At 36.8% G+C, this 7,414-nt stretch overlaps 1 protein-coding gene and 1 pseudogene across 1 annotated transcript in view; one reads left to right on the top strand and one right to left on the bottom strand.

The window, feature by feature from the left end:
* Positions 1–7,414, top strand: part of NOX5 (NADPH oxidase 5) — a 147,415-nt gene that overhangs the window by 76,808 nt on the left and 63,193 nt on the right.
* Positions 5,428–7,197, bottom strand: LOC149750169 (large ribosomal subunit protein P1 pseudogene; annotated as a pseudogene).

Raw genomic sequence — 7,414 nt, 5'->3', positions numbered from 1 at the left:
AGGCACACAGGCTTCAGTAGTTGTGGGCTCCACAGCATGTGGGATCTTCCTGAGCCTGGGATCAAACCCGTCCCCCCTGCACTGGCAGGCGGATTCCTAACCACTGTGCCACCAGGGAAGCCTCCCCTTCATTTCTAAAGGATATTTTTGCTGGATATAGGCTTCTGGATTGATAGTTTCTTTTCTCTCATCACTTGAAAAATGTACTACTTTTTTCCTGCCTCCATGGTTTTTGATGAGAAATCCACAGTCATTTGTTTTGTCTTTTCTTAGGGTAAGATGTCACTTCTTTCTCACTGCTTTCAAGGGTTTTTATTTGACTTTAATTTTGAGAAGTTTGCCTATAATATGTCTTTGTATGGATTATTTTGGATTTATCCTGTTTGGAATTTGTTCAGATTCTTGAATTTATAGGTTTATGGGTTTTGCCAAATTTGAGAACTTTTCATTCATTATTTCTTTGAGTACTTTTTCAACTCTACCTTCTTCTCTCTTTCTAGGACTCCAATGACAGGCATGCTAGATCTTCTATTATAGTACCATGGGTCCTGGGGCGCTCTCCATGTATTTTTTCAATTTACTTTCTCATTCAGATTTGGATAATTTCTATTATTCTGCCTTCAAGTTTACCTTTTCTTTCCTCTGTTCCCTACCCCCCGCCCCACATTCTTCTGTTGAGACCATTCACAGAGCTTTTTGTTTCAGTTATTTTCTAATTCTAAAATTTTCATTTGGTACTCCATTATATCTTCTAATTCTTTGCTAAGACTCTATTTCTTTGGGGAGATTTTATACTTTTTCATTTATATCAATCATGTTTATAATGTTCATTGAAGCATTTTTATGATGACTGCTTTAACATCTTTATCATATAATTCTAACATCTCTGTTATCTTGGTGTTGACGTCAGTTGATTATCATTCCTGCTGGGTAGTGGTGAAAGTTCTGACTCACCACTAGGCCTCCTCTGATACCACGGTAGTGGTGAGCAAGAAGGATGACTTATTATTGCTGAACGGAGATGGACGTCCAGACTCTCCATATGGTCTCCACTAACATGTAGTGGGGGATTCAGTACACCCAACAGGGATGAAAGTTCTGGCTTCTTACTCAGCCTTCTCTGACACCACGCTGGTGAGGGCAGCATCCCTACTTGGCTTTTGCTAGTGGAGATGGTTGGATTGGAGGTCACAGTTTTTCTGTACTGTTTGGCTGGAATAGAGTGGTTACTGGCTAAAAGTTTTCTGCGTTGCTAGCCTGCCCCTTCCAAATCCTTTGGCTAAAGAGAGTGGCTTTTATGAGATTTTTATTTTTATGTATGTGCCTTTTCCTGTTTCTGGGTTGTCAGCTTCTTTAGCTCCAAGTCTGGGATATATGAGGCAAAGAAAGAAATCTGGAGAATGCAGTACCATGTCATTTCTTGGGTTCAGAGGTCTTTAGCCAGTATACCTTTTTTTTGGTCCACCTTTTAGAGTCTACTTATGTCTGTTTTATATATGATGTCCAGGGATTTTAGTTGTGTTTAAGAGTTTGTACTTTATCCTAAAGACAATAAGAATATTTTTAAAGATTTTAAGCACTTTTAACAAATCATTCTATTTGGCTACAGTGTAGATAAAGGATAGGAAGGAACAAGACTGGAAGTAGAGGCCAGTTAGGAGACTTATAGGAATCTGGTGAAAGATGATGATGTTCTGGATTTGGATGGTAACAGAGGAAATAGAAATAAGTAGTTGAATTTGAGAGATGTTTAGGAATTAGGAATCAATAGAATTTGGTGATTGATGTACAAGACAAAGCAAGGAGTCAGGAATGATTTCTATGGTTCTGACTTGAGCCATTGGGTACATGGTAGTGTACTTTGTTTTTTTAATAGCATTTATCATAATTATAATTTTATAGTTATTTGTATAATTATTTGTTTAATGTTTGTCTCCCCTCACCAGACTAAGTCTAGGAGAGCAGGGGCCATGAGAGTTTTGTTCATTGCTGTAATCCTAGCACTTAGTGCAATGCCTGGCCCATAATTATATGTTCAGTAAGTATTAACATATTACAGTATATTTAAGAGGAAGCATGTTTATGGGTGAGATGATTTTGGAAATGTTATTTTTGAATATATTAAATTTAAGATGCCTATGAGACGTGTCCCAGTTAGATATATTGGTCTAGAGCTTAAGAAATAGCTGTAAATAAGTATTTGGGAGCTATCTGCATATAAATGGAAATTTAAGCCATTGAAGTGGGGGGATTCTCTATATAGTATATAGGGAAGAGAAGAAGACCTAGAACTAAGGCTTAAGGAACTCTAATTTAAAGAGACAAATAAGGAAAAGGAGCTCCTAAAGCAACTGGGGGTAAGAATAGAGAAGTAGAAGGTATACTAGGAAAAGTATAGTTATATAGAAGCCAAAGGCAAAATATTTAAAGAAAGAAGGAGGAGTTAACACTGTTGTAACTGAGAAATTGAGCAAGATAAAGACTGAAAATCATCTACCCAATTAGTGCAAAAATGGTTGTGGTAGAGGTGTTGATGAGGAAGGCATATTGGAAGAGTAAGTTGAGATAAGAAAATGGAAATAGAAAATGCAGACAATTCATGAAGTATTTAACTGACTAGAATGAGAGAAAAATACGATATCTGGAGGGGAAAGTAAAACCCAGGGAAACTATTTGTTTGTTATTTTCAGATAGGTGAGACTAAGTCCTGTTTAGGAGCTGATGAGAAGGAGCCAGTAGAAAAGGAGAGGTTGAAGATAGTTAATGGAACAAATGAGATCCAGAGCACTGGTAGAGGATTTTTACTTTAGATGAAAAGATTTAACATCTCCTTTATTGCAATAGGAGGGAAGGAGAAAGAATGGGTTGAGATAAAGGTCGGCTTATAGGTTCGGTAGCAAAAAACTGAGGGAATTCCAGATTGTAGCTTCTATTTTTTTTTAGTGTAGCTTCTATTGTCTTTTTTAGTGATGTAGAATACCTGTTGATATTGAGTGAGTTAGAAGGTTTAAAAGCAATAGCATATGTGAAGGGACTAGTACATACTAAGTGCTTAATAAATGATAGCTTTGCGTTACTTGCAGCTTTAAAGAGGTTTTCTATGGTTATATAGGGCCAGTGCCATATAGCATGATTTGAGAACATTCAAAATATCTCCTTTATATTCTGGCAAAGTGCTTGAAACTCTATTTTGAGAAAATGTTTACATTGGATTAAGGCATTTTAAGATCCTGTTTTATGTGTTCATATTTTGGTGAAATATATATATATATATATATATATATATATATTTTTTTTTTTTTTTTTTTTTTTGGTCACACCACATGACATGTGGGATCTTAGTTCCCTGACCAGGGAGCGAACCTGTGCCCCCTGCAGTGGAAACTTGGAGCTTGGAGTCTTAACCAGTGGACCACCAGGGAAGTCCCAGTGTTAGCTCTTTTTGTTTGTTCATTTGAAAATTCTTTCTTTAGTCCTTGCTTTCCAAGGTGCATATGATAGTGTAAATTTTATTAAGAGTTTTGTAGTATGAGCTCTTATATTTAGGTCACTGATCCATTTTGAGTTAACTTTTGTATGTGGTGTGGGGTAGGAGTTGAACTTTATTCTTTTGCATGTGGATATCCAGTTGTCCCAGCACCATTTGTTGAAGAGACTATTCTTCCCCAATGAATGGTCTTGCACCAATGTTGAAAATCAACTGGAATAGATAAATGAGTTTATTTCTGGACTCTCAATTCTATTCCATTGATCTATATGTTTATTCCTATGCTATTATGACACTATTTTGGTTACTGTAGATTTGTAGTAAGTTTTGAAATGGGAAATGCGAGTCCCCCAACTTTGTTTTTCTTTTTTAAGATTGTTTTTGCTATTCAGGGCACCTTGTAATTCCATATGAATTTGAGAACTGGCTTTTTCATTCCTGAAAAAAAATGGCTGTTTGAATTTTAAAAGGGATTGCATTGAATCTGTAGATATCTTTGGGTAGTATTTCTGTCTTAAAATAGCAATATTCCATCAACAAAGGATGATTTTTTTTTTATTTAGGTTTTCTTTAACGCCTTTTAACAATGTTTTGTATTTTTTAGTGTAAAAGCCTTTCACCTCTTTGGATAAATTTTTTCCCAGGTACTTCATTCTTTTGAATGCTATTGTAAATGGATTTGTTTTCAACTTGTTCATTGCTGATGTATAGAAACACGACTGATTTTGTTGGTGTTGATCTTCTACTGTGCAACTTTTCTGAATTTATTTGTTAGTTATAGTAGCTCTTTTGTGGATTATTTGAGATTTCTATATATAGGATCATGTCGTCTGCAAATACAGATAGGTTGACTTCTTTTCCTTCTGGGTGCATTTAATTTCTTTTTCTTGCTTAATTACTCTGACTAGAACTTCCAGTAAATGTTGAATAGCAATGGTGATGATGATGAAGTGATCATCTTTATCTACTCCCTGATGTTAAGGAGAAAGCTTTCAGTGTTTCACCATTGAGTATGATGCTAGTTGTGGGGTTTTTATAAATGCCCTTTATCATGTTGAGAAAGTTCCAATCAGTTCTAGTTTTTGAGTGTTTTTATCATGAAAGGGTGTTTGAGTTTTGTCAAATGCTTTTTCTGCATCAGTTGAGATGATAACATGGTCCTTTCATTTATTTTATTAATGTGGTGTATCACACTGATTGATTTTCTTATGTTGATCCACACTTGCATTCTTGGGATATATCCTGCTTGGACATGGTGTCTGATCTTTTTAATATGCTGCTGGATTCTGTTTGCTAGTGTTTTGTTAAGGATTTTTGCACCTACATTCATAAAGGATATTGAGCCATGATTTCTTTTCTTGTAATGTGTTTATCTGACCTCATAGAATGAATTAGGAGGTATTCCCTCCTTTTCTTTTTTTTGGAAGAGTTGTGAAAGATTGTCGTTAATTTTTCTTTAAATCTTTCGTAGATTCACTTGTGAAGCCATCTGGTCCTGAACTTTTCTTTCTTGGGAGGTTTTTGATTACTGATTAAATCTGTATTGGTTATAGGTCTGTCAAGATTTTCTATTTCTTCTTGAGTCTGTTTTTGGTATCTGTGTTTCTAAGAACTTGTCCATTTCATCTAGGTCTAATTTGTTGGCATACAATGGTTCATAGTATTCTCTTATAATTATTTTTATTTCTGTAACGTAGGTAGTAATGTCCTTATTTTCATTTCTGATTTTAGTTATTTGAATCTTCTCATTCTCCTTCTGTGTCATTCTAGCTAAAGGTTTGTCAATTTTGTTGATTTTTTCAGAGGACTAACTTTATTTTCATTGATTCTATTTCCCTATTCTCTAAGTCTGTTATCTTCACTCTAATATTTATTATTTCCTTCCTCCTTTTAGCTTTGTGTTGACCGTGTTCTCCTTTTTCTAGTTCTTTAAGGTGTAATTTTTTTTTTAAGAGCTCAGCTTTTTATTGAACATGTTACTGAAGAGGTTTAGTCAAAAAGACCAAAGCCCATGTCATCATCAGTCTCTTCAGATTCTTCTTTCTTTTATTCCACTTACTCTCCTCAGCTGGGGCAGCAGTGGCGGAGGCGGAAGGACCTCCTGCCGGTGCAGCCCCAGCTGCTGGGGCAGGTCCACCTGCCCCCACATTGCAGATGAGGCTCCCGATGTTGACATTGGCCAAAGCCTTTGAAAACAAGCCTGGCCAGAAAGGTTCAACATTTACACCAGCTGCTTTAATGAGGACATTGATCTTATCCTCTGTGACCGTCACCTCATAGTCGTGCAGGATGAGGGCTGAGTAGATGCAGGCGAGCTCCGAGACGGAGGCCATGGTGCGGGCCAGTGCTAGGCAGGGACTGCCAGGCGCAGTGCTAGTCGCCGGATGAAGTGAGGGCCTCACCCCAATGCAGCCTTAGCTTCCTTGGAAGGACCGAGCACCTTAGCGGCAGCTGAGGAAAGGGCTAAGGTGTAATGTTAAATAATTATTATTATTTTTAATTTTTTGGCTGCATCATGGGCATGTGGGATCCCAGTTCCCTGATCAGGGGTGGAACCCATGTCCCCTGCATTGGAAGCACGGGCACGAGGGAAGCCCCTAAGTTATTTATTCAAGATGTTTCTTCTTTTTATTTTTTTATTAATTAATTAATTTTTATTTTTGGCCGCGTTGGGTCTTTGTTGCTGCGCACGGGCTTTGTCTAGTTGTGGCGAGCAGGGGCTACTCTTTGTTGCAGTGTGCAGGCTTCTCATTGCGGTAGCTTCTCTTTGTTGCGGAGCATGGGCTCTAGGTGTGCGGGCTTCAGTAGTTGTGGCACACAGACTCAGTAGTTGTAGCTCGTAGGCTTTAGAGCGCAAGCTCAGTAGCCGTGGTGCATGGGCTCAGTTGCTCCACAGCATGTGGGATCCGTCCAGACCAGGGCTCAAACCCACATTCCCTGCACTGGCAGGTGGACCCTCAACCACTGCGCCACCAGGGAAGTCCTCTTCTTTTTAATGTACGCATTTATTGCTATAAATTTCCCTCTCAGCACTGCTTTCATGGCATCCAAGACATTTTGGTATATTGTATGTTCATTTTCATTCTTCTCTAAGTATTTTTTACTTTCCCTTGTAATTTCTTCTTTGATCCATTGGTTGTTTGAAAGTGCATAGTATAATTTCACCATATTGGTGAATTTTCCAGTTTTACTTCTGTTATTGATTTCTTGTTCTTTTCTATTGTGTTTGGAGATAATATTTTGAATGATTTCAATCTTTTAAAATTTACTGAGACTTTTTTTTTGTGGACTGATATAGTGTCTAGTTTGGTGAGTGTTCTATGTGCACTTGAGAAGAACAGGTATTTTGCTGTTGTTGGGTGGAATATCCTATATATGTCTGTTAGGTCTAGTTTGATTATAGTGTTCAAGTTTATTTCTGTTCTATTTCCTTATTAATCTTCTGTTTAGATGCTTAATACATTATTGAAAGTGGGATATTGAAGTCTCTATTATTATTCATTCTATTCCTTCAACATTTTCACCATATATTTGGGAGCTCTGGTATTTTGTGTGTATATATTTATAATTGTTATATCTTCTTGACGAATTGACCCTTTTGTGAATATATGTTCTGCTTTTTCTCTTGTAACAGTTTTTCAATTAAAGTCTATTTTATCTGATAGCAGATAGCGGCCCACATCTCTTTTGGTTACTGTTTGCATGGAATATCTTTTTATATTCTTTTACTTTCAACATATGTATGCCTTTAGATCTAAAGTGAATCTTTTTTGACAGCAAATAATTGGATCCTGTTGGTTTGTTTTCACTCATTCTACCAATCTCTGCATTTTGGTTGGAGAATATAATCCACTTACATTTAAAGCAATTACTGATAAGGAAGGACTTACTTCTGCTATTTTGCTATTTTCTGTATGTCTAATATCT

The sequence above is a fragment of the Delphinapterus leucas genome, chromosome 2 (genome assembly GCF_059928025.1).
Source record: "Delphinapterus leucas isolate spDelLeu-1000000601 "Yukka" chromosome 2, BTC_Dleu_Yukka2, whole genome shotgun sequence".
Lineage (NCBI taxonomy): Eukaryota > Metazoa > Chordata > Mammalia > Artiodactyla > Monodontidae > Delphinapterus > Delphinapterus leucas.
The sequence above is the reverse complement of the archived record's forward strand: the minus strand, read 5'-3'. Positions and strand labels throughout refer to the sequence as shown.